At 45.4% G+C, this 11,079-nt stretch overlaps 1 protein-coding gene across 1 annotated transcript in view; it reads right to left on the reverse strand.

Annotated features, from left to right (window-relative positions):
- Window positions 1–10,346, reverse strand: part of DCTN1 (dynactin subunit 1) — a 31,001-nt gene extending 20,655 nt beyond the window's left edge. The window contains exon 1 of the mRNA XM_019442232.2: window positions 10,217–10,346. The gene's annotated coding sequence lies outside the window, so the exon portion shown is untranslated. The remainder of the gene's footprint in view (window positions 1–10,216) is intronic.
- Window positions 10,347–11,079: the final 733 nt, after the last annotated feature.

An 11,079-nucleotide genomic window follows, 5' to 3' on the forward strand; every position in this document is an offset into this window, starting at 1 on the left:
AATACAGGAGAACTCATATCTAAAAATGACCTCATAACTCACCAACCATACAAGTGTATATATAGTCACCTAACTTCTTGGAGGCTGTTTCTTCTATAAAATGGGAATATCAGCTGCCATCTCTACATTAATGTTATGAGGCTCAAATAAGGGACAGCACATAAAAGTGCTTTGTAAAAAGTACAGAAGCTGTAGAAATGCAAAAAAAATCAGCTGACATAATGTAGTATATAAATCTAAAAATAAAATATCTAGGCAATGTTATAACTATAGGAATTACAGACAAAAAATAGGTGAATTAAAAAGAAAAGGGGTACCTGACTATGCCTTGTTTTGTTTTGTTCTGGATATGTGGAAAGGCCTACAAACACTGTAAGTTGTAAACACACTTTGAGTAGGGACAGAATAGCTTTGCTTGACTAGGAAATATTAAAGTAGACTAGTTTGGCTGAAGTAAAGAATTCTAGATGAGTTCCTCTATCAAACTATAAGCCTTTTAAAGCATAGCCCACAGGGGCCCTGGATGGCACAGTCAGTGTATCCTGATCTTGACTCAGGTAATGATCTCAGTTTGTGAGTTCGAGCCTCACATCGGGCTCTGTGCTGATGGCACGGAGCCTGCTTGGGATTGTCTCTCCTTCTCTCTGCCCCTCACCCGCTGGTGTTTTCTCTCTCTAAATAAATAAACTTAAAAAAAATAATAAAAAAAGCATAGCCCACAACTTTTTGTCTCTGTGATCCCATCACCATTAGCTCATGGAGCCAAATGTTTATTGAATAAATAAACACATCAATGTTGAGATATACTAGTAGGTTAAGTATGGATAGTCAGGGAGCTTAACATTCAGGTAGAGAAAGATAACTCCATCTCCATGATCTAATAACAACAAGTGTGTCTTCTTCCTGAGCAGGAGACTGGCATAATGAAAACTATTTTACAAAGATCAAACTGGAAGCAGAACAGGCTGGAGTGGAGGCAGGAGCAACTTGGTAAAGACAGGATAACAGCAAGGAGGTTGCTGCATAATGAGCAACGGGTGAGGAGGGTCTGAACTCAAGCAGGAGAGGACAGAAACCAATTCAGAGGATGTACAAAGACGCCCTGAGAAGGTCCTGGGATAGATCACACATGGGGACAGAGGCGGAGGGCCTGCACGGCTCCAGAGACAGACAGACCTGCACACAGCTTTGGTTCTCCTATTTCCTCATCTGTACGACTCTGGTCAAGATATTGAACTTTCTGAGCCCCAGTTACCTCATCTGAAAAAAGGGGGAAATGATACCTACCTCACAGAGATGTTGTGAGGATTAAAGATTGAAGTAAAGCATTTAGCACAGTGCCTGGCACAGATTAGATGCTCAACAAAATGCAGATGTTGTCTTCATCATTAGTGAGAAGATACATCAATAATGACTTACACACAGTAAGAACTTAAATGCTGCATGAATAAATGAATGGATGGATGAATGAATGCACAAAAATGAAAATGAATGAACAAACCCAGGAGCTTTCAAGCATGAGTACTAGAAGAATGATAATCGAAAACAGTAAGAGAATTGGGAGGAACCGGGAAGGGAAATGGAACATGTTAGGGGAGAGAAGATAAGTCTTTTCTTAGGGCCTTCTCTGGAACAAACGTAACTGCACGCAGACACGTTATTTCACTATCTCCTTCCAAAATGAACTTGTGATGCCAACAAAACAGATTCCAGTATCTCTATATCCTACAGGTGATGGAACTGAGTCTCAGAAGTCAAAGGACTCTCCTGAGTCTCATGGCCAGAAAATGACAGGGCGGCACACTTGACTAGCTGTACGGACAGGTGATCCTTTCATAGCACCACTGGGCTCCATCCCATGTCACACAGAATAATTCTGAGTTATGTGTTCCCTCAGCCAGAGATGAGACAGATACACCCTGGATTTCTAATCCATTTTTCTCCCCAGTGATATTATATACTGTTAAAATATCTAGGAAAATGGGAAGAGAGGAGGGGAAAATCTATGTCTGATAAATAGATAACCAATGATCTTAGAGATTATTTCAGAAAATGACAGGAAAATGAGTAGACTGTTAAGAATTAAGAAGGAACAAGTAAGAAGGAAAAGCCTTTTTGGCGCCCAGCCTGCACCATTTCTACCTCGCTTTTACTAGCACCCCAGCATCCTTTGAGCCCTTGACCTCCTCTTGTCTCATCTCAATTAACCTTGATCTTGAGCTAACTGAACTGTCTCATTTCCCTCATCCCACTCATAGAGGAAGTGGTCTGAGTCCCAGGCAGTCTGAGAGCAAGGTTCACACACCTGAACTGAATTGTATCAGGCACTGGGCAGTTTGTAAGTTTGGTTACAAAGATAAACACAAATTGGGGTGCCTGGGTGGCTCAGTTGGTTAAGCGTCTGACTTCGGCTCAGGTCATGATCTCACAGTCCATGAGTTTGAGCCCCGCGTCAGGCTCTGTGCTAACAGCTCAGAGCTTGGAGCCTGCTTTGGATTCTGTGTCTCCCTCTCTCTCTGCCCCTCCCCTGCTCATGCTGTCTCAAAAATAAATAAAAAACATTAAAAAAAAAAACAACAAAGATTAACACAATGGTAACCAACAAGATTCAGATTTTCTTCAGACTAGGATAAAACTGTATATCTCTGAAAGCACTAGTAAGGAAGGGAGAAGTACTGATGTAAGTCCCTCAGGAATCAGGAAAAAAAGAGCTGTCTGCTCACTGAGTGTCAGGGGGTATGGAAGGATGGGACTAGGAGGGTGGAAGGCTGGATTCCAGACACACACAGGAACCCAGAAATTAGACACACACAAAGCCCATTGCTCCTCGGTCTGACTCGTATCTGCTTTACAGATCTCATACAGATAGGACTTAAACCCTAAATGGACTTTTTAAACTTTTATTTATTTATTTTGGGAGGGAGAGAGGGACAGGGAGAGGGACAAAGCGAGCAGAGGAGGGACAGAGAGAGAGGGAAAAAGAGAATCCCAAGCAGGCTCCACGCTGTCAGCACAGAGCCCGATGTGGAGCTCAAACTCACAAACCACGAGATTATGACTTGAGCCGAAAACAAGCACTGGACACTCAACCAACTGAGCCATCCAGGCACCGCCTAAATGACTTTCTTTACCTCTCCAGCTCCTTATTATCCCAGAAATGTCTACAGCCCACTCCCAATCTGAATGCAGCTTGACTTCTTCCCAAAGTATCCCCTTCCTCCAAGAATACCCAAAGACTACCAGGCCTGCCTCCAGAGGGTTCAGACCCTGAAGAGTCAGGGAGGAAAGCTATACAATATGCCTCACTTATCCTCAATAAAGGAACTTTTGCAGGAAGGTAACAGGTACTTGAGTGCAGCCCCCAGCCCCATACTCAAGAACTACAACCTTCCCAGTGCTAGCAGGAGTCCTACTTAACAGCCTGTTTGAAGTTCCTGCCGGTTCCTCCCCATGAATCAACTGCAAATCTCTGGCACTAGGACCCTGCAGACAGGGAACCCTGAGCCTGCGCTCTAAAGAGAGAGATGCACCATTTCACAACTTCAGCAAAAGCCAAGGCAGCCAACAAAGCCACAGCCACCTTGGCTGTGCTTGGACTCTGCCTTTTGGGCAGCTCACCAGCCACTCCCCAGAAGCAGAGCATTCTGTCCTTTCTTTTTAAATCCACGTCATCATTTGATCATAATGGAAATCAATCTCCTCAAGTCACCACGCAAAGGCGTATCCATAGCAACCACAAGAGGAAGGACACGGAAATGATGCTCCAGTGGCTGCAGCAGAAAAAGGTAAGCCTGTTTCTCTTCCATTCATGCTATCCCACCATTCTCCCCCTTCACTCAAGGGCATCTTACCTGCAAATTCTATCACACTAAAGGGGATAACATAAAAGGCGAGTGTTAATAATCTATGCTATTATGTAAGGTTATATAGGTCTGTCTACTCCCATATGTGGCAGAAAAAAAATTCTCTTTTTCTGGTTGATGGAGACAATTCTCTTTTACATATTCACTGTCTCAGGTGACAGAATCTCTGCCTGCAATACCTGTCAAATCACTATCAGTTACTTGTCTTTCTAGTCAGGATGCTACTCTCATTCAAGGATTTCAGAGTTTCCTACCTATTTGTAAAAGGCCAGTGGCAACACTGACCCCACTTCCCTGCCCACCCATGCCACAGTCGTGCTCAAACAGTGGCCAGGTAAGACTTGCTCTTAGCAGCCCGAGACTCTAGCCCCTCTAGGTCCAGAAAACTGGGGGCTGGGATTAAATTTCTGCCTTCTCTGGTGCCTAAGAGGAAGGAATGCCATTTCAGCAGAGGTAAGAGACTCATCAAATATAAACACTACTAGGCCTAAGTAATCCTCCATGCCTTGATTTCCCCTTGTGTAAAATAGAGACAACAACAATACCTTTCTAACAAAGTTGTGAAAATTACACGAGGATGTCTTTAGAGCATTTAGAAGAGCACCTGGTATGGAGCATCAATAAATGTCAGCCATTATTATTATTATTATGAGAAAGAGGAAGGAGAGGCCTACAATGCAAGATTCAAGTTCAGATTCTCTTGAAGAGAATATCAGGTCTACTCTCTTTCCCTGCCTCTGCACAGTTATTTCAAGCTTCCCTTACTAATTTCAAGTCCTATTCCTATTTGAGCCCACACCAGCACCCACTCTCCTCAGCAAATAATTCTGCTGAAAAAGAAAACTGAACCTGTTAGATAAGAATTCCTTTGCAAATTTAGATACATCTGCAACCATCATTGCCTCTTTCTTCCTACATTCTTTCTTCTGTCGTTCCTCTTTCAAAGAAAATGATGTCCCATTCTTTTCAGAGCCAACCCTTCCACCCTCCTCTGAGGACCTGATTTAGCAATCATATTTTTTTCTCCTACCTTCAACTGCACCCTATCTACTAGCTCTTATACAGGATCAGGTAACCTATGCTCAAGACTCTTCTAGGAAAAACTGTCTCTAGTCACCGCTACCTCTTCCATGAGATGCCACCATCTCTCTCCCTTCCTTCCCTGCCAAACTACTCAAAGTGAGTACACCCTCCCTGTCCTCCCTTCCCATCCACTCCTCAATCTGGCTCAACCTGGCTCCTGTCCCTACCACTTCTCGGAAGCTGCTCACACTCCATAAGTAGAAGAGCCTTGGTGATCCAACAATCCAGTCTCAAGGCACATTTTCCAAGCTCGTCTTACTTTGACTTCCCTGTAGCAACTGAAGCTGCTGATCTTCCTGGAACATTTTCCTCTCCAAGCTCCCTGGACAACATTCTCTTACCTTGCACACCAATCCTTCTTGACTCCTCTGTCACCTTCAGCCTCCTATAAGCATAGCCAGGCTCATCCATTCCCGCAGCATCAACTCCCACTTACACCTACTGCCTCAGGCACAGATTCTCTTCAGAACCTCAGACCCACACTTCCACCTGTTTGCTAAGTGCCACAGACCCAAGTTCAACATAACTTAAAACACAGTTGGTGGGGCGCCTGGGTGGCGCAGTCGGTTAAGCATCCGACTTCAGCCAGGTCACGATCTCGCGGTCCATGAGTTCGAGCCCCACGTCAGGCTCTGGGCTGACGGCTCGGAGCCTGGAGCCTGTTTCAGATTCTGTGTCTCCCTCTCTCTCTGCCCCTCCCCCGTTCATGCTCTGTCTCTCTCTGTCCCAAAAATAAATAAAAAAACGTTGGGAAAAAAAAAAAAACACAGTTGGTAACTTCCCCCTCAAAAAATATTCTTTTTCTATATTCCCTTTAAAAAAAAAAAAAAAAAAGGATTTTCTTTCTTTTTTTTTTTTTTTTTTGAGAGACAGAGAGAAAGAGAGAGAGAAAGAGAATGAATGAGCAGGGACAGAGGCAGACTCTTAAGCAGGCTCCATGCCCAGTGCAGAGCCTGAGGCAGGACTCAACACAGGACTCTTGACTCAGGGCTTGATCGTGAGATCATGACTTGAGCCAAAATCAAGAGTCAGATGCTTAACCCAGGCACCCCTATATTCCCTCTTTACTACTGGCACCACCACTCACCCAAAACAGAAGACCAAGTCATCCTTAACAACTCCCTCTTTTGTTCTCAACAACCAGTTAATCATTATGTTAGGTTGACTGTCTCCACGGTTTCTCTCAGATCCATCCCCTTACCATCCCCACTAACCTAATCCTTACTTCAGTCTTAAGCCATGCCTATGTTATTACAAGAGTCTCCTACTAATGTCCCTGATCCAGATTCTCCCCTTTCGGTCTACTTCCTCAGTTAGCTTCCCAAAATAGAATCACATCATCTCCCTGCCCACAAAACTGAATCTTCTGAGCACAGCACTATAGACCATTAAAAACCTGGCCTCATTACATCTAGTCTCATCAATAACCTCTCCTTTGATCCCAAAGTTCGTATATTCCAGCTACATGGATCTACTTACCTTCCCCCCTTTGCCTCTATAAATGCTGCAAATGTCACCAAGGCCATTCTCTTTTCTCATCATTAAGGCTCAGCTCTATTATCATCTCTTTCCTGAAGATTCCCAATGTCTCCATGTAGAGCTAGCCATTCCCCCCTGTGCCCTCACACAGCACTTTGGACAGATCTCTATCACAACACCACATTTTTATCAAAATATTGTCTCTCTTATCCCATCATGAATTCCTCCAGGGAAGGGAGTTTTTATTCATCTCAGTATCCTAAGCACTGAGCACAGAAGACATTTAATGTTAAATACAAGCCTGTACCAACACCAGGCTCTAGGGATATAAGCTGGCTCTGTCAACTTTCCCAGAGTAGCTTACCCTAAAAAGACCCCCACCATGGAGGAAATTAACAGTCATGCACACACGAACCCCAGCAGATGTACTCTTTCCTCTCCAGATAGGAGCCTAAGAAACTAAAAATGTAGGGACAGCCCCAGGTCCTATGAAATTTGGCAATGACACTAATTCTCAATCTCACATGCTTCCACAGTAGGAGGACCACAGAGAGACCTCTAGGCTCTAGCACAAGTGCAGATCTGGGAAAACAGCTTGAGTGAGGCTCTGCGGGTGACAAAGGTCTAGTATTTGCTTAAGAGAAACCCTCAGGGGATATGTAGGAGCTTCAAGAGGTCAGAATGGACACTCAATTTGGCCATCAGCCAAGTGCTACTGGTACTAGCCTGAACTTCAAAAAAAAAAAAAAAAAAAAATGATATAAAGCCAAATCCAGAGTCTCCAGGATGGCAAGGACCCTAAGGTAGATTTCAATCAGTCAACTGCTCAGCACTTACCTCCTCAGGGATGTGGATCCAGTTCTCATTTCCCTTAGTATGGGACAGACACCCAAGTCCCCACAGTACCACCAGTAGCTGTAGACAGGCCAAGCAACCTGGGAATCCTCTACTACAATCCCTCTCAACCCATAACTCCAGGCAGCCACTAGCAATGACAGAGAAGGTAGAGTAAAACATAGAGTGGCAGTTGTCAATGGTAGTATGAGTCTCCTGAGTCTTTTGAATTCTCTGTAACAACTTCTTCTCCTTTGTATCCTCATGTCAGTCAGGCCCAACTTAACCAATTCTTCCTTAGTATTGCCTCCTGCATCCTTCTTTTCTCCTCCATTACCATTGTCACCACTTTGGTCACCATTTAATAGCTTTGAGAATTAAGGCAAGGCATTTTCCCCCTTTGGCGCCTCATCTGTAAAGCAGGATAACAGCTGCTCTGCCCACCTCACAGGACTATTAAATAAAATGAGGTCATGCCAGTGGAAGGTTCTGTAATCTGTAAAATCTTATACACAAATATAAGGCATTCCTCTATCATCAACATAAGTCCTCTACTACTAGGATGTGAAGTATATTTGGCTCCCTGCCTCTCTCCTTCTCCATTTCCAACCACATTATATATCACAGTAACACGATGATGCACTCTAAAATATTTTGTCCATATACTCACCTGCCCCAAATCTTTCACTGACATACCATTTCTTACTTAACCAAACAATCCTGGCTCTGACATATGCAGCGTCATCTCTGCACCACTGGCAGCTGCTTAGGATGCTTTCCCTAGTCTTGCAAGCCCCACCCAGCCTTCAAAGGCTAGCCAAAACCCCACTAGACTCCATGCAGAAAGACTAAATTTAAAAGAGGGATTTGAGGGGCACCTGGGTGGCTCAGTCGGTTGAGCGTCCGACTTCGGCTCAGGTCATGATCTCGCAGTTCGTGAGCTCGAGCCCCGCATCGGGCTCTGTGCTACCAAACAGCTCAGAGCCTGGAGCCTGCTTTGGATTCTGGGTCTCCCTCTCTCTCTCTTCCCCTCCCCTACTCATGCTCTGTCTCTCTCTGTCTCTCAAAAATAAATAAATGTTTAAAAAAAAATACTAAAAGAGGGATTTGAAACAATGACATGGAAGAATTAAGAATAATTCAGCAGAGAAAATTTGGGAGGACAACCATCATCTAATACTTTAAGAGTAACCTTTTTAAAGGGGGACTGTACACTTTTTTTCTGTTCAATTCTAAAAAATAACCTAGTACCAACAGGATGGAAGTTGTAGAGATGTATTTCAGTAAGTTGAAAAAGTTCCTTATTAAGCTATCTCAGGATGAAATGTAGTAAATTCCCCATTATTAGAAAATGTTCAAGTCCAAACTGGCCATTTGGGAAGGATATTTTAGATGGACTTCAACTATCACAAGGGTTACTGAACTTGAATCACAAGCATTTTAGATCTGAAAGGAACCTTAGTACTCTTCTAGTCCAGCCTCCTATTTTACAGACCTGAACAGGTGAAGGGGCTCATTCAAGGCAGCAAAATTTATGTTACAAAGCAGGAAGCAGAACATGGTCTCTAAATTTCAATCCAGTGATCAACACCCTTGCTACTGAAAGTGTGGTCCATAGAGCAGCAGCAGCAGCATCACCTGGGAACTTGTTAGAAATGCAGAAACAGGGGCACCTGGGTGGCTCAGTCGGTTAAGTGTGGGACCTTCAATCATGACTCAAGTCATGATCTCATGGTTCAGTCTGTGAGATCCAGCCCCAAGTCAGGCTCTGTGCTGACAGTGTGGAACCCGCTCGAGATTCTCTCTCCCTCTCTCCTTGCTCCTCCCCTGCTTGTGCGTGCTTAATAATAATAATAATAATAATAATAATAATAATAATAGAAAGAAAAGAAAGAAATGGAGAGCCCCCCGGAATCTGTTTTTAACAAGACCTGCAAGTCTATGAGCCATTAAAGTTTGAAAAGCACTGACCTACACAGTCCCTTCCAAACCCTGATTTTCTAATTCTGGAACTGCACTTCCTAAACTATCTCAGATGTTAAACAGAGTCAGCACCCAAGAAAAAACAGCATTTCCCATTCAAATCTGGGAAAGTCTCCATACCATACTTTCAGTGATCTTGTTAGCATACTGAAGGCTCTGAAATATTCCAGAGGAAACTTTAACCATGAAGTTTCAAAACATATTTGAGCACATAATGCCTTAAAAGAAAAACGTTATAGTAATTTCCTTTAACATCCCAGTGGCTGAGGCTTTGGCAGTACACCGGGTAAAGAATGTCTATCTTGACCTCATCGCTCTTTGACTCTCAGTACCTTAAGCATACTGGATTAGTAAGTGGTCAACATGGGCTTGCTGTTCTCATCACTGCAATAGATGAGGGGAAGCTTCTAAATCATTGCCTCTTTAAAAACGGCGGAGTTCCTGTGTGTGTGATTTACCTGTAGTTCTGCCTAAAGACAAGAGGAATGTGCAAGATGACTTCTCAAGAGTCATGCAGCCAGTTAAGGCGGACCCCAGCAGTGGGAGGCACAGACACAACAAACCCATATCCACGCCCCCACGTTTCAGTCCTCTACGGTTTTTTTGTTTTTCTTTTGACACAAACTTCTCAACTATGTGCCCACAAGGAAACCTGTAGCTCGGAATGGGTTCAGAGGTGCCTCAGACACTCCCAGGAAAGGAGGGAGGCCCTCGCCGTTGCGGAGGAATTAGGAGGCGCCACCACTCCGACCCCGGGAGAACACCACCAGACTGAAGAGTGCAGGTGGGTCGGACAGGCCCAGACTCAGGCAGGCGCCCACCCCGCCGCGGCCCATCCCTACCGTCCCCGCTCCGCACACCGGGTTCCATGCCGCGCCCCAGTCCAGCACCCGGCCCCCAGTCCACCGCCGGGAACCTAGCGAACACGCGGGGGGCTGCGGCGGAGACGGTTGGCAGGGTGGCCGCCTCCGTACCTGTCCTGTCAGGGGCTCCGCGCCCGGCTCCGGCCCCACCACCGGCGACCGACGCCCAAGTCCTTGCCGGGCGCGCCCCGCCCGCCCCGCCCGCGTGGGCTGCCCGACGCGCCGCCCGACCCCTCGAGGCCCGCCCCACACCCTCTCGCCCCAGAGGCCCAGAGTCGCTCAGGGTTCAGGGAACACGCTACTCTTCCCCGAAAACCAGCCAGGGTTAAAAACTGCGCGCTGAGCGCAGCCGAGGAGACCTCGGTCAGGCACAAAGCTGGACACCTGGAGCGAAATACGCGCGTGCGCACTGTGCCTGGGAAGCCAACGAGGACCACAGGAGAGAGGAGCCTCTAAGCCTGTGCCCTCTGCCGGCCGAGAGGAGACAGCGCACCGGGACTGGAGGACTCGTTGCCCTAGGCAAATGGCTCCCCAGGGGTCATTCGCTAAGCTTTTGAGTGCTAAACTGCTAATTAAAACATTAGTGGCAAGCCATATCTCATCAGTTAGCTTGAGGAAAAAAATAAATTTTGCTGCTACTCAGTGTTATCCATATGGGGATACAGGCATTCTCATGCCCTTGTTTTTTTCCCCCACAAGTTTATTCATTTATTCTGAGAGAGAGAGAGAGAGAAATCTCGAGCTGAGGAAGGGGCAGAGAGAGAGGGAGAAGATAACAAGCAGGTTCATGAAACGAACCTCGAGACCACGACTTGAGCCGAAGCGAAGAATCAGACGCTCAACTGAGCCAACCAGGCACCCCCCTCATGCCCTTATGATGGGAATGTAAAATAATGCCAATGTACATAATGGCATTTTGGTTCTTTTAATTTAGAAAGAAAAAAAATTAAAAGGACAAACTCCTTGACCCAATG

This window comes from Panthera pardus, unplaced genomic scaffold (assembly GCF_024362965.1).
Source record: "Panthera pardus isolate Hobbes unplaced genomic scaffold, ASM2436296v1 HiC_scaffold_25, whole genome shotgun sequence".
Lineage (NCBI taxonomy): Eukaryota > Metazoa > Chordata > Mammalia > Carnivora > Felidae > Panthera > Panthera pardus.